At 37.0% G+C, this 19,218-nt stretch overlaps 1 protein-coding gene across 3 annotated transcripts in view; it reads right to left on the bottom strand.

The window, feature by feature from the left end:
- LOC122534080 overlaps positions 1-19,218 on the bottom strand; it is a 98,917-nt gene that overhangs the window by 65,722 nt on the left and 13,977 nt on the right. For 2 of the 3 annotated variants that reach the window (XM_043664385.1, XM_043664403.1), the window contains exon 2: positions 10,633-11,010. The exons of the other annotated variant lie outside the window; for it this stretch is intronic. The gene's annotated coding sequence lies outside the window, so the exon portion shown is untranslated. The remainder of the gene's footprint in view (positions 1-10,632; positions 11,011-19,218) is intronic. 3 annotated transcript variants of the gene reach the window in all.

Below are 19,218 nucleotides of genomic sequence, written 5' to 3'. Positions count from 1 at the left end.
TCCGAGGGATGGTACCGGTCAACTTCAATCTCGAAACTTTCCGGCCGATGCCGATGCCCATTCTTTCTGCGTACGTTTTAAAAGCAAAATGGCAGAAAGTTATCGGGGCAAGCCCCCACTCCAGCTTGCAAACTCCAAGCTACTGGCCCGTAATATTTGCGCGGACTCAAAGAGTTTGCCATCCAAGCTAATTTCCCTCCCCCTCTTCTTATTCGCGAAGATCGGACGAACTTTCTGTGGTAGTGATTACCATAGATAGTTATATATTGTGGAATGAATATACATAATATGGAAGGATGAGTGTGGATATAATTGTGGTGTGGTGTGATCTGAGTGTTTGATATATTTCATGGCAGAAGAAAGAACGAATGAGAGAGATGTATTGCGAGAACAATACGAGAGCGAGCATGGTGAAACAGAGAAACAGTTATGATCGGGAAGACGCAAAGCATGAGAGATAAGAGATAAAGAGTGAATCAATGAGTGTTAAACGTTACACGTGTTTCATAATTTATATTAAATCTATCAATAATCAGTGTGTTTGTCATTCGATTCACTAACACTTTCCCCACCAAGTATCAGCCCAATCGCGACGAATATGTCACGAGACGTACTAATTCCACCTCTCAGCTCTTTTTCAAAGGGAATACGTCCCGTCCTCGATGAGGGATGAACGTCAGTTATAATGCATCGATTCGTTGAACGGTAGTGCGGCGATGAAGCTGCGCCGCGCCGTTCTCCACGGTGCTTATTAAAAGTTTCGTTCAGTTTCGTTCGAGAGCAGATTACGTGCCTGCTAGCCACTTGCCACAAGTATTACATTCGAGAAACTTAGGTCCCGCGGAAACTTTCGTAAATACGTCACGCGTGCTAGACGAAAACTCTTTTTAATTTCATTAATACCGAGACGAGTGGGCAAACAGATTTGTAATTGTAATTTTCTGTAATTTAACTACTTGGCGCTGGCCAACCGATTGCGGACCATAACGAGTGACCGAACCGTATATACGATAATTCGTCGCTTTTTTTTTTTCGAACTCGTCGGTACGACATCAATGAACAGAAATTATTGAGAATTAAATAAATTTATTATTTACTTTGCCTTATACTTAAATATACTTAGAACTGAGAAAATATTGCAATTTTGGGATAAAAAAAATTCTCGACGTACGTGGCAAGAGGTTAACAAAGCGGATAATTCTTTTACGTCGTTTCGACGTAACCGAAAACGGTCGGCGAAAACCGAAAACAACGAGTACATTCTTTTCGTACTTTCCTCATTTTCCTGAATTTTCACGTTGCTGAAATTATTTTATCTGCGACTGATGAAAATGCGGACAATATGAAAATGAAGATGACTTACAGTCGAGAGTTGACGATGGCCAATTCGACAGTGAATTTCAGTGTGATCATGAAACACTCATATGATTGGAAAGGAAAATAGTTTTCAATATGTTTAGAAAATAAAAGAGGACGAAATTCTGAAGATTTGCAAACAGTTTGGCAAAAGATGCAAGCAAATTCTTCTGGAAGACCAATTTAAATTTTATTTTCCATCATACAAATCTTCTTTTCTTTTTTAAATTCGAACACTTATTTTCACGGTTATCTGCAACTGCAAAAGCGTTCGTTTGACTCCACTTGGCAAAGATACACATTCACAAAAGTAAATTTCGTTAATACGCAATTCGATTGAATATTTCGCTTCCCTCGAAGGGGATATTCGTTGCAAGAGAAATTCGAACCTGTTAATTATCGCGTCGAGCCGTTCCACCGTGCCGGCGAGTGTTTATTAATTTTCGATCGGGCGAGCTGTTGAGCGACACACAGAGCCAGAGCATGAAACAATGAAGATTTTACGTAAGGATTAAATTTGCATTTCAACCTGTAGAATTCCATTTCCGTGATTTTAAATTAACACCGCCTTTGTCAACGCGCAAAGAATTGCTTTAGAGACGCTCTTTTATCCCCGAGGGTACAATTACCCAGCGAAAAATGAAAAAAAAAAAAAAAAAAAAAATGTCTCCATCGTGCTCTCTTGTAAATTTTTTTCTTCTTTCTCCCGTCGAAAGTGTGATTGTGCATTGCGAAGCGATTAATATTCTCAACAGTAGCCATAAATTCAAGAACATAAAAGTCGCTTTAACAGCAAGAACAAATGAGAAATTTGTTAACTAGCAATTAGCGCAGGGACGTGACCATTAATTACGAACAAACAACTGTTCCTCCTAAGTGTTTCTGTTACTATCGTTTCATTAACGCGATTCTCGCGATCGTTGCCTCCCACAGAGAGAAATCATTAATTAGATAAAGTTTCTGACACTGATTAAGCGTCTGTGTAAATGATATCTTTAGTTATTTCGGCGAACTTGGGCTTCATCGCATCCGACAAATTGCGGACTCTTTGGCAATCAAGGAAATATACACAATAGTGACGTAACTGGGTCATCGATTAGGCGTTTAAAGGAGATTGGGAAGATTACTCAATTTGAATTATACGATTCCCGGACTTGCTCAATCCGGAAATGCGATTCCGCCGAACGGAAAAGTCTGCTAATTTCTGGGCTTCGACCTCGACGGAAGTTCCGCCTGACCGGATTAGAAAGCAATGAAATATCAAACTGCCATCGTAAAAAGGATTCCGGCCAGATGTCATTGAATATTCTCGAGTCGCGCGACAATTTTTAACTGGGGCCGACGACGGCACTTTGGAAATTCCATCTTCAAATTCGAATTTAGATTTTCGTCAAACGTACGACGGAGAAATTTCAAGCGATCTGGAAAACTGTTGCATAATTCTTTGCCGGTATCAGAAAATTACGATTCAGTAAAGAATTGTATCAATATCGAAAATTTAAACTGGTATAATTCAGTAAAAAAAGGAGAGCACATGATACACTTGGATTTTAAAGCCTCTGCTTTGACAGTGAGTTCATTTTGTCCAGAGGTGAAAATATTTTCCTCTCGGAAATTGCAAAAATTCAAAAGTATTAAAAATTTTTTTCTCACGAGTAGATCTACCATCATTTTGAAGTCTCTCCTTTGTATGACGATATCCTAAAACGTGTTGTACGATTTTTCTGAACGTTGAATGTTATGGTTAAACGAGAAAAATTCAAGAAAATTTCATAAGTGATCAAAAAGAAAAAAAAAAAAAAGAAAAACGTACAGCGAGTTTTAGAAAGAAAACTCGAGTCTTCAAGACCAGATGTGGCGAACTGGCGGCTCGTGCCCCCCACTTTTCTGCATCCCCTCCACTGTACCGATCTTACCACTGTAGATAAACTTATATTAGCTAAGTGCTTGTATATAATTTCCATGGGGAAATCGGCACACCGAGTAAGTAGCTTGTGCGAATTTAGACATTCGTTTGAATTTTGACAATTTTCGAGAAAAAGAAAAGCATCCCTATTTTCCACCCACTGTATAATATAAAATCTTCGAAAAGAGCAAACTCAGTATTATCAAAGTGGAGGCTTCGTGTCTTAAAACGAGGCCGAACGAATCGTTACACCATCTTTTTTCCAAAGTTACATTCACCATCATTGGTACAGTTACGTTCTTCACTGTGTACTTCAAAGAAAAATCGTCTAAACACTTCGCTACGTTCATTACTTTAAGCGCGCGTTGCCATTCGCGCGAGCTGCAATTCTCTTCGATGAGGAACGAAACGTTTTACGAAGAAATTCCGCTGAAGGGTGATCGAAGGCTGTTAAACGAACGATAATCGATCAGACGATAAGTGTATACCCGGCGGCGGTGAAATTGCAAGCGCGCCTGAACCAACTCGAAGGATGAAAAATTTCCGGTCGTTTGAAATGTTCGTTCTATTAAACGCGGAACCGATCGACGCTGCTCGCAAGGCAAAGGTGGCAATAAGTGTGCCCGTTACGAACGCAGGTCGAGAAGGCGGGGATATTTAATTGGAGGACAATCCGTTAATGGCGACGCCAGAGTGCGCCTCTCGTCTAATTCCGAGAAATTTCATCAACGAGCTTCGTTTCGCGGACGGTTCTGCTCGTCGACCGGTTTTTCTCATCCGGCCGATCGTAATTGAATAAGCGCCACGTCTATCGTCCTCCCCCAATATTGCCTAGCTATCTTGGATTTATTAAAAGCATTATCAAGTACAAGGGATCGTCTAACGAAGAGCGAGTTTCGATTCGCTCGGACTGTCGCCGTGCTGTTGGATATTGCTCGTTGCTGTAAAACGACAGTAATTACGCTATTTAGAATGAGAGAGTCACGATAGACGTACAGCGACTGACAAGAATTCACGCTAATACTGACGTTGAATGTTAAAATTGTTACAATTTTGTAAAAAAAAAAAAAAAAAAAAAGAAAAAATCGTAGAATTATAAATTTAGGATTATTTTAAAGCACGAAGCCTCTATTTCGACAGTACTAAGTCTGTTTCTTTCGAAGATGATTATATAGTGGATGAGAAAATGGGGAAACTTGTTTTTCGAAAATTGTCAAAATTCGGCACGGATCGGTTCAGTCTGCTGATTCCCTCACCATGGAAATTAGTTACTAGCTTTCCACTTAATTAACTAAAGAAGGGGATTGACAGTGGAGGGGATGCAGAAAAGTGGGGGCACGGGCCGCCAGTTCGCCACACCTGGTCTTGAAGGTTGCAGTATCATCGAGAAAAAAATTTTTCAATGTCATTAAAAATACTATGGCAATTTAGTATTTTTTTTTTTTCAAGAAGAAGAAAATGTCTTTATTTTGTCATCTGTTGTTGAAACAAAATGAACGTCGCATTTTGAAAGTAGAAGCTTCGAACTTTAAAATGACCCCAAATTTATTACTGTACAATTTCTTTTGAACACATAAATTTTATTATATTTATTAATGTTTTCTTTTGAACACATAAATTTTATTATATTTATTAATGTTTTCAGGATATTAATCTCAAATTCAATAAATGCTGTAATATGAATATTCTTATATTTCAGTATGTATCTATATTTCAATATTTTATTCTTTCTCATACAATGTCAATTAAATTCATATATTTAAAATTGAGTTTCAATATTTAGTGTCCTAATACTAAACGAGAGTTACTGCACATTCGCAAGCGAGATCGAGGTCCGTTCAACTGTTTCTCGACTTGAATGGAGCAACCCTGGGTTGCCAGGGTAACGTAATATGATTTCTAATTTCGTGCTTTGCTGATATTGGTTTCCTAAACAGAATTGACTTTAGGCGTACGTCATTTCGGGCATCCATTTAGCAGTAAGCTGAATATGCATCGACCAAGTGAACTGTATGCCAATTTGATTTACCTTCGACTGAAACTGACAACTTCGTTCAAAATTATGAAAAGGAGAAAGTATGAAATTTTGGAGGATTCTTTTAGTGGAGAAAACTTCTTTTTTTTTTTGTATTATATTTTATTGATCACGAAGGCAAAACTCTTCCAAGGAATTCTAAGTCGTAACCTCAGCTCTCTTTAAAAATAGCAAAAAAGTTTCTTAATCATTCAACACTGAGAACGTGTGCGTGCTAACAGCGACTTTACTGGTTCTGGACGCGTGGATGTAATATTTATATTTCGAATAACGTTAACAAAACATGTTTAGTTTTATTATTTGATTATTTAGACCCTGCTACAACTATAGATAAATCAAATATTAGTGAAATTTAATAGAAAAATAATCTAATAGAAAAATTCACAGACATCCACGCAATCAGAACCATAAAGTCGCTGTTAGCACGCACGTTAACGCATGAAACGAAATTTTTTTTGCCGTTTCTCAAGAGAACTATTAAGTTGCAATCTATGGTTCTTCAGAAAATCTTCGCGATGAATAATACAACGCAAAAAAAAAAAAAAAATTTCAACTTTGAAACAAGATTTTTTACACGTATTTCCATCCAAATTGAACAGAATTGTACAGAATAGTTCTTTTCACCCTGTACGTTACATGGAGTCGTGTCGTCGAAATCCAATCGCAAAGCTCGATTCAATTAACACTTGATTCATTTAATTACGAATTAGCCCGCGCAGAATTGATGAGCTAGTTAAACAGACGGGGCATTTTTCGCCGATGCGTCAATCAACGCGATGAATCGGAAGGCTTGTATGCGGATACAATCGATACAAATTAATTCACGCGAAAGCAGCGCAACTTAGGACGAGCCTGTTCCATTGTCACACTGCGAAATCTAATCGAACAGAACGTACACAAATGTGTTGCGCTGGCCAAAAAACTGTAACTGTACTTTTCTTCTTGCGTGCAAATGAAAGGCGAACTTTCCACGAGAAACAGGAACAGGATCTCTGTGAAAACAATTCGTTGTTTCGAGGTTTTCAAGTTCTCGTTAGCCACCGACACGTAACACGTTAAAACGCGCAGATTCTCGCGTCTGCGATTGCACGACGTCACGTATTCCCCGTATTCGTTGAAAAATCCAGCATCACGAGATACGAGAGGCCAACGAGATGTTATTGTCGCCGGAAGTGGAGGAAGCGGAGGCACGGACAGATATCAAATCAGACAGCGAGTGCGTCGAGTCAGTCGACAGGAATTGAAATTTCAGCGGTCGGCGATTTGACGAAATATGGAAAAAAAAAAAAAAAAAGAAAAAAAGAGAGAAAGAAAAATCAGCAGACGATCCGCAACCGTGCCAACCTGTCACGGACTTGTTCCGAGTTGTTTCGAACGACGCTCGATCTCCTCGAACGAGAGGGAGAGGAGGAGAAAGAGAGACGAAAAAAAAAACAGTATGAACGTGAAACACCACGAATCGATTGTAACGTGCAACGATCAAAGTGCCATCTCCGCTCGAGCGAGAATCTTTCCACGTGGAATCACGCGACGCCCGATTGTTTTCGAAACGCGTCCCGCTACTGTTCTGCGTTAATTGCGAGATATTAATTTCGAGACAGTTTCCGGACGAACAAATGAAAATGTTAAAAATTCGACATGTAGATATTGAACAAGGAAGAACGAACCGCTAGGTAGTATTGTACGAATTTACGAATTTACGAATCGTCTTCTTTGTTTCGAGATTAATAATTATATACGTAATAATAATAATTTCGAGATGTTTTTCGTAAACATTTCTAGGACAACTACTTCATTTTTATCTTTAAGTTTGCAAGGTTTCTAAAAGAAATTTACAATTTTCGTCATTTCTAGTGATTTAAGTTTGTTTATATCATATTTATATTGATTGAATATTAAATAAATTTAAATTTACGTTTATATTGAATATTACTTTCTTTTTTGCAAATCGAGTGCAAATATTAATACGATGCAAAGCGGAACGATCAGACTTTTCTTTCGAGTGACGAAAAAGAAAGAACAGCGTGATGAGGAACCTCGCACAGCAGGTGGGCAGTTATAGTACCGTAACAAGTTCTATTATGGTTTGCCAGATTTGAGGGGGTTGATTTATGCGAGAGGGACCTGTGTCGCGGTCTGGCAGCCTTACAAATCCAGCGTTCCAGCCTCGCCATATGTTGGAAACGCGGTAAGAAACGTGTATTGTAATCGATCAGTTAACACTTAACGCGAGTACACAGGATATCGCGCGACTCGTGGTCAATCAGCTGGAAGGTGATTCTACGTGTAGAAAAGAAAAGAGCCTTCGTTCTCGAAAAAATCGATTTTGAGAATTTATCGAGTAAGCAAAGTGGTCCATTTATGCGTGGCCACCTAAATATAATTGTGATGGTGCAAAAAATATTTTTTGTCTGACATGAATGGTATCTAAAAGGCTAGTAACTGGTAAGAATATTTTTGTCAAGGTCATTCTTTTTTCAAATACTTTCAAAGTATTGACAGCTATATATATATATATGTATAAAATATATACATATATTTTTTTTAAAGCCACTTTCAAAGTCATTGACAACTCTATATATATAATATATATTATAATAATGAATATAAATAAAAATATATGTACATATATATAATATATATTATATATACATATATTTTTTTTAAAGTCACTTTCAAAGTCATTTCTATATATATAGAAGGCAATTCTATATATATAGAATTCTAGTGACTTTGAAAGTCTTTGAAAAAAAAAAATATATATATATATAATATATATTATAATAATGAATACAAATAAAAATATATGTACATATATATAATAAATAAAATATATACATATATTTTTTTTTAAGTCATTGGCAACTCTATATATATAATATATATTATAATAATGAATATAAATAAAAATATATGTACATATATATAATATATATTATATATACATATTTTTTTTTAAAGTCACTTTCAAAGTCATTGACAACTCTATATATATATAGTTGTCAATGACTTTGTAAGTCTTTGAAAAAAATATGTATGTATATATAATATATATTATACTAATGAATATAAATAAAAATACATCTACATATATATAATATGTACTATATATACATATATTTTTTTTTAAAGACTTTCAAAGTCATTGACAACTACATATATATATATATATATATATATATATATTTTTGTTGTAGCTGGTAAAAAATACGTTAAAATGAATAAAATGTGGAAAATTTGCGTAGTTAATAGGGCATAGAGCGAGAACGGTGGACAACATTTGCGACGAAACTGCCAAGTAAATAACTTCTTCTCCGCGATCAACCAATATCGCGGCAACTCTCACGAAGCTTCGTCTCCGCTCTTTGCGTTTCTCGATGGCGCGAGAGCGGGAGATTATGTGTGTGTGTGTGTGTGTGTGTGTGTGTGTGTGTGTGTGTACACAGATACATCTGGGCGAATACGCGCGCCGAAAAGGGTTTCCCCCTTAAAGAGAAAGTTCTGGTAAAAAGAGATCGAAAGAAATTCTCGCGATATCTCGCGGGATAGAATTCGAGAGAGATTGAGCTTGTTTTCCCCTCCCTCGGCTCCTTTTCGCGAGTTTCAGGCAAAGGGAATTCGGAAAGAAATGGAGACCGAGCGGGTTTCTTAAAAGTTTACTTAGAATATACACGGATTTTCCAACTGGAAATGAATTTTTCTCGAATCGGGGAACGACGACGGGATTATTCACATCGAGTTTCGGAAAATTAGACTCCGACTCCCTTCTGATTTTTCAACACGAGACACTGAATATCTTTCAAACTCGTTACATTTGCATTTCCGTATTCAGCAAACTGAATTCATTCAGTCGATCAAATTTACTGGCAAATATTTAAAAAAGCGTGACAAGTTTTTAGAAAAGGATCGTCCACAAGTTTTCTATTTCTTGATTAATATTTTGTGCAGCGAAGGAATACACGCAACAGAGAAGTTATTAATGTTAAGTTTTGGAAAATTATATTCTGTTATCTAACTGCTGAATGTCTCCCGAATTTATTATATTCATACATCGACAAATATTTATCTTTATATGCTGTTTTCTAAAAAAGGATTGTCCTCAAATTCTCTCAGGATGAATATTGACTGTTTCGTTAATTAATATTCTGACAATATAATTACGACTTACATCTGTTGAACTGTGCAGCGAAAGGAATACACTCATCTGCGAATACGTAATAATGTAAATATATGTAATAATGTAAATATATGTAATAATGTAATGTGTAATTAATGTAAATATATGTAATAATGTAATATGTAATTAATGTAATACGTAGCAAAATATGTAATATGTAATATGTTGGAAACACCTCGAAGCAAGTGCTAGAATTCTACGATCGAGGAAGTGGGAAGAGGATACTGGAGAGATAATTACGGAAGAAAAGAGTTAAAGAGCACGGTATACACCCGATACACAGTCGTGCTTCTTTGCGAATCGTGTAAAAATATAGTTTCAACGATGGCCACTGCCGGTTACGTAAAACTGAAACGATACGTTCTACACTGGAAAGAAAAATATATCACCGTGCTTCTTCTCTTGTTCGAGTCCTCTCTTAAAGGAGCTTGTAAACCTCGGACTACTTTGAAAATATAAAGCTGCAACGAGAACTTGCGGAACGGGTGTTTTGAGTTAGACTCAGGCGCGGCCAGATTCTCGTTTATTAAAGTTTTCAGTCGTTTTTGTTTTGCAGAGTGTAATTAAATTAATAAGAAAAAAGAAAAAAAAAAGAGGTATCGAAGAACATTCGAAAATAGAAAAAACTGAACGATACTTTGTAGAACAGAGGAGGATCTGTCAAATGTCCATGTACAGGGTGGAAAGAAAAGTATATTTGCGACTAGATAAATTCTACTATTTTTGATGGAAATACATGTAAAGAACCTGCCTCCAAAATTGATCTTGATCTTGAATTTCAAGGTCAAAAATCTTTTTCTCTTTTTCCGCATTGTGTTCTACTCATCATGAAAATAAATCCAGATAGTGGACAAATACTTTCACTGTGTATTGACATTCCTTTGAGTTTCAATTTTGCAAGTTTAAAAAGCAAAGCAAATTTCAAACAGCATTTCATCAAAGTATTTTTACAAAGTATATCGTATCGCCAATTTCTCTACTTGTTTGTTTCGTGCAGCTGATCCGGCGAAAGTATTCTGAGAAAGTATATTGTATCACCGATTTCTTTATCCCTTGTCTCGAGCTTTGAGTTTTAATCGATCTGATGAATTTCGAACGTGTTCCAAAACACACTTTCGAGTGTCACGCAGGTGAAGAGACTCGTGGCCGTTCACTCACCTTAAACATTGTCGATCGGCCTGTCGTAACGCGGCGGCGTTCTCGCTGTGATGATCTCGTGCGGGGCGAAATCATGCGCCCGTGTGGCGGGCAGGTAGTACATGAGACAGGAGACCCCGACGAGGAACAGGAAAAACAGGAACACGATGTCGAACATTAACAGGGAGTTCAAGGTCATCAGCTGCATCGTGCGCCAGCAACTTTCTCCACCATTCCACACATGCATACACGCACGGATCGTCAACACGCAAGCGCGTTCCTCACCCCCGCCAAATATATAATATATATATGTATATCTTTTCTTTGCTGTTCCCCTTCCGTCAATGTCACCGACTTCCGTCTCCTTGCTCGTGGAACTTACGGACTCACGAACAGAAACTTTTCAAGAAAATTCTCTTTTAATGGCGTCGGACTGATCCGTTGGAAAAGGTAACGCGCGGGCAATTCGAACGTAGCAATCCTTTTTTTGTAAAACGCTACCCCAAAGTTTCACAGTCATATACTTCATATACTTCATATATATTAATATATTAATATATATATAAAATATATAATTATATTATTAATGTATTATAATATATATATTATATATATAATATAATTATATAATTATAAAATAATTATTATATTATATTATTGTGTTATATTGTTATTATTACAATTATTATAATTGTAAAATTTTATATAATTGAAACAATAATTTAAATATTTCGCGTTATATATAATTTAAATTTCGATTAAAGTAAAATGGCTCATTAACACTGGAACTACCGAAAATGACCAATCCATAATTTATAGATAAATATAGAACAATGTATTTTCTTTTTTAAAGATTTTCGACTGATTTTTCGTAAAATGTGTGGTATCACTAAAAAGTGCACTATTTTTGTATTATAAAATTTCTCTGTCTTTCTTCCTTTTTTTTCCTTCCCTTACTTTCCGTGGAAATTTTACGCTTCAATCGTCGACAGTTTTAGTGTCAAATCAGTTGTGCTTTCACGTTTACTTGGATTCCTAAATATACAATTTCTCTTGAAGTGTCTCGACTTCGAATAGCTTCGTCCATTATTCCCAAGTACGCTCTTTCTACATGTCACATTACAAATCCACGTTGTTGTATTGTTCTTTCGCGTGGATGCGAGAATAAGTTCGCTAAAGCGTCAAGTTTTACGAAATTTTTGGTTAACCAACATCGCCTGACGTGCACGAGGAATTCCAACGAGCATTCAAGGTAGCCTGGCCGCAATCAGCCGAAACGTCGAACTGCAAATCGTGCCGTAATTGGATTTTCCGGAGGTTATCGATATCAAGTTATGCGCGAATCGTTAATACCTTCTCCATTGTAATGAGCCATTCGTGCGTCTGCTATTATGATATCGACTGTTGCCGACGGTACTTTCGCAGCGTAATGGAAATCGTTATCGGTCGCCGACCGGAAACGCGCAAGTAAAATTCGAATTCGAAAGTCGGCATTCGATTCAATCAATTGCGTATCGATTCGACCGCCGTTACATTAGTATTTAAGTATAATCAGGCTGTAACCCTTGCCACTCCGGCCTGTCCAATCAAATATCGACATATCGAACGTTGCAAGGTGCAGAATTTCAGATAGATGAAGATTGACATTGGGTCATCCCACAAGTCTCTACTTTCTTGTGATACTTATTTTTGGCAAAATTTGAAATATATCTGCAATGGTGTGCAAATATCATTCTATATTAGTCTAATTAGTCTATGTACAATATAAAGTTAGGTTAAAGCAGTACTAGATGTAAGGGAAAAGTAATAAGGGAAAACTTGACAACCAAGGGAATTAAAACGGAAAACAAAATGTAAAGAATAATGTAAGGCACCGAGGTCTATTTCTAGGCCGAAAGGCTGAAATAAAGATTCATTCAACAACAAGTATAGTCTGCAATGAAAATATATTGTAATTGTCGCGAAACAGATCTAGAATTAAATGTAAATGGTACAATTGATCGAAATTATTGTACGATCAGCTAAATACGATACGGTATTGATAATTGAAAGTGCCCGGTTGAGACGATGAAAGGATTGACGAGAGATACATCCGGGAATTGAATCGTAAATAATCGTTACGGGTGGGAAACTTTTGTGAGAACGCCTCAATCGATCTTGCACGTCCAGTACACAGTCTGGCGGAACGAAAGGAGAAGATCCCGATCTTTCGAGACACAATGGATCCGAGCCATTAGTTGCGGTGACAGTGATACGGCGAAAGGAGGAGCGTTTAAGTGCAGAAGACAGCGCCGACATCGATCAACGATTAGATGTATCTAATCTGTGGAGAAACGTGTGCTCGTTTTAGTTCGCAGATAAAGAAGCCGAGAACAGTTTTCTGTTCTGTACACTTTCCGATAGAGCCGTCTATTTTTCGTTGCGGTAGGACGAAAGGAACGGGGGAAAATTCTTTTTCCCGCGGTTTTATAATTGAACGAAAAGGATTTAAACTCTCGAAATATTCAAACTAATTTTGCCAGTTGGTTTCGAAAGTTTCGTGAAACGCAGGACGTACAATTTGCAGATGCACGTGTCTTTGTTCTTTTGTGTTCTTGCGTGTTTATATTATCGTGTCTGTCAGAGTTTTTCCAGTTTCTCAAGATTGGTAGAAACTTTGAACCAAATATTGTTCGCACGACGAGGAAACTTCAATGTAGTGGAGAGATCGATGTAGTAGAGAGGATTAGCGACAAAGAAAAAGAGGGGCAAGTTACCGCCAGTTAGCCCTGTTTTACAAAACTGTCGCTCGATTCTGCCATCATTTTCATCTCATGGCACAGTTTTCTCTACAGGCCCGTACGTGAAGAAATTTCAACCCTCAATTTCACTGTTTTGCAAAAATAAAATGTCGTAATAAGAAACTGAAGTGAAAATCGAAGAAACGCATTCTAGCGCCTGTGACCTCTCAGTAAAATAAATCCATTGTACACCACAACTTATCTATTGCAGATAATATTTCAACAATAATATCTGTCATAAAACAACAGATTCACGTTGGCAAGTCATGTGAAATCAGCGTGGCATTCAACGTGTTTCAATTACGTTCAATTAGTAACGAACTGCGTTGGAGATTTATTAATAGCCGGCGGGTAGCTCGGCTTGTTTGCCGCAGAATTCGAAGAAAAACGTGCGATTTCAATCGACATCTTGTTGAACCACTTGACATTATTTCACCGGCTCGTTCAACGATCCCGTATTCCCGATTCGCTCAATCACCGAGGCGTGCTTGACGTTAAGGTTAACCGATCTCGCGGAATTTATTTCAACTTGTCGAGAAACGAACGTGTTACGAAGCCAAATAAATTGGCTTCTTTGATTTCCGTCGCCACTTAGCAAAATTTTGCCATCTACCGCGAGAGAGAACTCGTACATGGCGTACAATTCGTTTCCAACCTTTTATACAAGGTTTGTCGCTATGTATGAAACTATCCACGTAATTTTCTCTTAAATTGTTCGCCATAGAGAAAAATGTTTCTCAAAGGAAGTTCACGTTGCTTCGAAGGACATATTTGGCAATCACAAATTTTGTCCGGGTCGTGCTTCCAAGATTTCAAGGTGACAGATCTCTGGTTCGGGAGAAAAATTGTGCAAAAGTGTAGAAAAAAAAGGTATAAAAATAATAAAAAAATATAAATAAAAATAATAAAATAATAAATAAAATAATAAATAGAAATAATAAAAAAGATAAAAATATATAAGTAGAAATAATAAAAAAAGTAAAATATAAAATATGTATAATATAAAAAAAAGGTAATATAAATATAATATATTATAATATATTATAAATTTAATATAAAATCAAAAAGGTAAAATATATATAATACAATAACCATATAATATATTATAAATGTAATATAAAATCGAAAAGGTAAAATATATATAATACAATAATCATATAAAAATATATATGAAAGGAGGGAACAGTTGCACAGTGAATTTTACACAAAACCGACATTTTCACCCCACTTGAACTTTACTCGTTAAACGTCCACGAGTTCGCCACCCACGTTCTCGCGCGTTAATTGAAACGCGCGACTCATAATCCCCTCTTTCGAGAAAATCGTCGCCGAACGAGATGGTTACTCGGGCGAGAGAGGAAAAAAGCCGTAAATCGTCGCGCGTAATTTGCACAGTTTATTTTCGAATCGCTGGAGCGGATTACGTCGGCGATATTTCCAGCGTGTATGCTTCCTACCGGCAATTAACGCAACTGGCGGTGTCATTAACAGCCCGTATCACGGACGATCTGACCTCCGCGTGAGCTCGTGTGTGTCTGGTCCAACGATTCGCCACTTACGCAAATTCACAGGTGTATGTGAATTCGCAGGCGTATTCAATCGAACCGGCGGACGCCCGATCTTCGTCGATGCTCGCGACGCGACTGCTGCCGGAAATTTCACGGGACATGACGTAATTTCCGTTCGGAAGCTCGAACGATAAACCTCCGTCTCTCCCGGACGAACGCCGTTCACGTGGATCACGCGGGATTCGGAAGTTGCCGCGAAAATTTGGAAGTCGCTCGAATGTGAAAACTGTTGGGGACTTGAGCGTCGCGTCATCGGAGAGATCAAGTTGAAATTTTGACAGTAGAACTGAACAAAATGGTGGGAACAATCAATTTGTATAATAATTTTTCTTGGATATATTTTACAGACGTGAAACAGTGTATTTTTAGAAATTTAAATAAAACGAATAAATGAAAGCTTCGCGTCGCGTCATCGAGAAAATTAAATTGAAATTTTGTCACAAAATGACCAATTTACCAACTTTTGTTGGATATTTTACAGATGTCAAACAGTATATTTTTGAAAATTTAAATAATTCTTCATAGAATACACAAAAGTTTCGCGTCGCGTTGTCGGGGAGATTAAATTGAAATTTTGACGCTGGAACTTCTAAAATGATCAAAACGACCAAATTATATAATAACTTTTGTTGGATATTTTACAGATGTGAAACAGTGTATTTTTGAAAACTTAAATAATTCTTCATAGAATGTATAAATAAAAGCATCGCGTCGCGTCATCGGGGAAATGAAATTTTGACACTGAAACTACCAAAATGGTGACATTCTAAAATAAAATGAAAGTAGAAGCTTCAGGCTTAAAACAAACTCAAGTTTATAATTATTTATAAAATAATCTCCCCTTCTTTTTACAAAGATTTTTTTACAAAATTGCAAACAGTTTCAATATCTAAAATATCAATGGAATTCACTTTATCTGGATTACGTATTGCATTATGCATTTACATCCAGAACAAATTTGAAACTACGAAAATAGACGAAACGTCCAAGTCCCATTTTGTAAATTTGCACTTGCAAAAATATGAATTTGCATGAAAATCGTTCGTTTTCCGAGCAACGAAACATTAGATTCTGCCTTATACAATTTGCAAACATCGATTCACAATTTTATATAAACGTGAATTATTTTAGTGAAAGGAATTTGTTAGTGAAACGAGAAACGTTTCGTTATTATATCACGATTGTTGGATCATTTTTATTTTCGCACTTGCAAGGAAAATAAATTTTCTACCTAACAGAAGCAATACGTAAAACCTGATGCTTTAAAAAAAAAAGTAAAAAAAAACAAAGACTGAAAAATTGGACAACATAACACTGTTATGGAATTCACATACAGAATCGTTAATCCACGGTGAACGTTTCATCTAAAACCCATGTATAGACGGACAAATTGTTTATCATAAAAATTAAATCCCCGAGAATTGACGAGCGTTTTTTCCTAATTAAAACTATGTAGCCGGAGATAAATTAATTTCACGTGACGATAAACAACTTCAATCCCTCGCTAACGAAATCTCGCTCGCTGGCCTGGTTTTTTCTCCCAAAATATTATACGATCCGTGCGAGCAACGACGATCGAGCTATGAAATTAATTTCGATATCCACGTTGTTTCATCGTTGTTACGGAATTAACTGTGTCAACAACAATACCTACGTTTAATTGTTTATTTGTTGAATGTTTGAACTGCTTGAGCCGAAAGATTATGAAGGTAATATGTTTGTTCAAAGCATTAGAAACTGAACGCTCAATCTCAACGTATGACGAAAACAGATTATAATCTGCTGAATGTCGCGTAATTTTCGCAATTTAACAAAACTAAACTGAAACGATGGTGCACGTTTGAAGTTAGTGAACAAAGTCAGCGTGTCACGTTTGAATTTTATTTAACTCAAAAAATCTATTAGCTTCGACAAATAGCGATTCGCGTTAACATTCAGACGCTAACTGTTAAAGTTGTTATAACTTTGTAAAAAAAAAATCTCTCCCCGTCGTGTTTAGAATTAGCCAAATTCAAACATAATATCGATGATAAATTTTCAAGCTCAATTTCCTCGAAAGTGGAGCATCGCGTGGAAAAATTTTATTTCCCTTTTACATTTTTTTTACTTAAATATATATACTGTGTGATCAAACGATGCTAAGACGTTTAAGTTGATTTTATACGCGAAATGTTTCGAGCCCAGTAAGTTTTCTATGGCTCTGCAAGTATGCAATGGAATATGCATACACGGTGAAGAGTGGGTGCTATTTGCATTACATAACAAAGAACGACGTTCCATTATTCCGTTCTATTATTCCGTTCTATTATTATTAATGTAATTTTGATATTAGAGCTAACCGGCGGCGAATTTAATTTCCATCAAAGTGACTGTATGCTGTGTGCGTTGTTCGACTAATTAATGCAATGTAAACGAGCAAGTGCAGAAGAAGGCGGTGTTCATTTCTGGAAATTACCCGAGAAAAAGACACTTGACAGTTTCTTTTACAATTAAACGAATTGACAGAAACAAAATGCTTTAATTTTAATTAACATTCCGATAAAAGACACCTGTATTTTAACTAATAAAAATAGGATCTCTGGCTCTCTCTCTTTTGGCGATGGAAATTTCGATAATTAACGAAAGAGAGAGAGAGAGAGAGAGAGAGAGAGAGAGAGAGAGAGAGAAAGAGAAAGAGTGTTATAAATTTTGTTAGGTGAGACGCTCAGTGTCTGGCTTGAAGTATTTTAAAAATGGAGGCTCCAAAAAAAAAGAAAAAGAGAAGGAAAGAAAAAATACACGAAACAAAGAGACGATCAGAAAGTACTTTGTGATCACAAACTACGTTACACACCGTTCAATCTATTTTTTTACCCTGTATGTATCTGCCGGCAAACTGCGCGATTCCCCCCCCAATATCGCCAGGAGAGAAACGCGAGAAATCGAGCGATCGCGTAAAGACGAGGAAAAAAAGAGGACAGGAGGAGTTGGTCGCGCGAAGGAGGTGAAACAAGGAGGTGAGACGGATATAGACAGCGATACGAACGACGCGTTACAGACATAATGCAACCATCCTCGGTCCCTGTCATCGGGATCCCCGTATCGTCGCCGCCATAACCTCGTCCAACTCGGCCAAGAGGACGCGCGCGGAGAAAAAAGCTTTCGTTCCTGCGAAAGTCGTGGAAAACAGCGAGAGCCGATTGTTACTGAAACGACATCGATTTCCCATATAACGTGCTTCCTGCGTTATTCCTGCGTCACGGAGAATGAGAACCTCGTCTAAGGTTAGGGGAGTGCACACCTTCTCGCGTTTTGGTCCGAAAGAAATTTCGTCGATCGATTACCGAGACCGACACAGTCTGCGGACCACTCTCGGAAAGTAATTGTCGAACGATTCTGGTTCTGGCTGCTGTAATCGATTCGAAAGCTGCCGGGTGGTTGGCGATTTGAATGGGATTCTGATCGAACCGGTGAGAATTCGGTAAATGGGAGAGAGATGGGGGGAAGGGTTTGCAGCAATTCGGCACCTGCTGGAAGATCTAATTTTAAGATTCAATTTGTTACAGCGTGTTCAATAAGAACACGGACGAATACTCTAAATACTGCTTCTGTAAAAAATTTTGCATGGAAAGTACATCTAAAATATTATTAACGCTAGAATTGCCGACGACCAAAGTATAAAATTTCCACCAGAGACGTTAAAATAAATGAAACAGAAACTCATTATAGTACAACAGGGTACACAAGCTTTTATTTATGTATTTTACGAAGGATCATTCAAGTCTCCAAAAATATATTGTTTTATATGTATAAAATATTTGTCAAAAATATTCAAATGGTCATTTTGACCATTTTGATAGTTCCAGTATTAAATACGCGCTCAATTAATAGTGAATGATAATCTCCAGCATGCTTTCTGCTATTTCTAATTATTTAATAGAAGGATGAGACAGGTAAAGACTTGCATGTTTCTCGAGTTCAATGAAAACACGTGTCCCTCCATGCAGTCTATGATTATTCACGATTGATCAAACACTTTCAAACGAGCCTGGTCTGTCCACGAAAATTCAATTGTCTACAGAAGTATCAAACATCCAATAAAAGTGCATGTTCGCGTCTCTACAAACAGCCTAGACTCTCAGATGATGATCAAGTTGAAAGAAAACATTTAAAGTCTGTAACGAAAGAAACCAGACTTGGATACTTCATTACTTGGGTGCTAACAGCGACTTTATGGTTCTGGACGCGTGGATGTCTATTTTACGTAGTTTTCCTATTAG

Source organism: Frieseomelitta varia, unplaced genomic scaffold (genome assembly GCF_011392965.1).
Source record: "Frieseomelitta varia isolate USP_RPSP 00005682 unplaced genomic scaffold, Fvar_1.2 scaffold_146, whole genome shotgun sequence".
NCBI lineage: Eukaryota > Metazoa > Arthropoda > Insecta > Hymenoptera > Apidae > Frieseomelitta > Frieseomelitta varia.
This window is presented reverse-complemented; position numbering and strand designations above follow the sequence as displayed.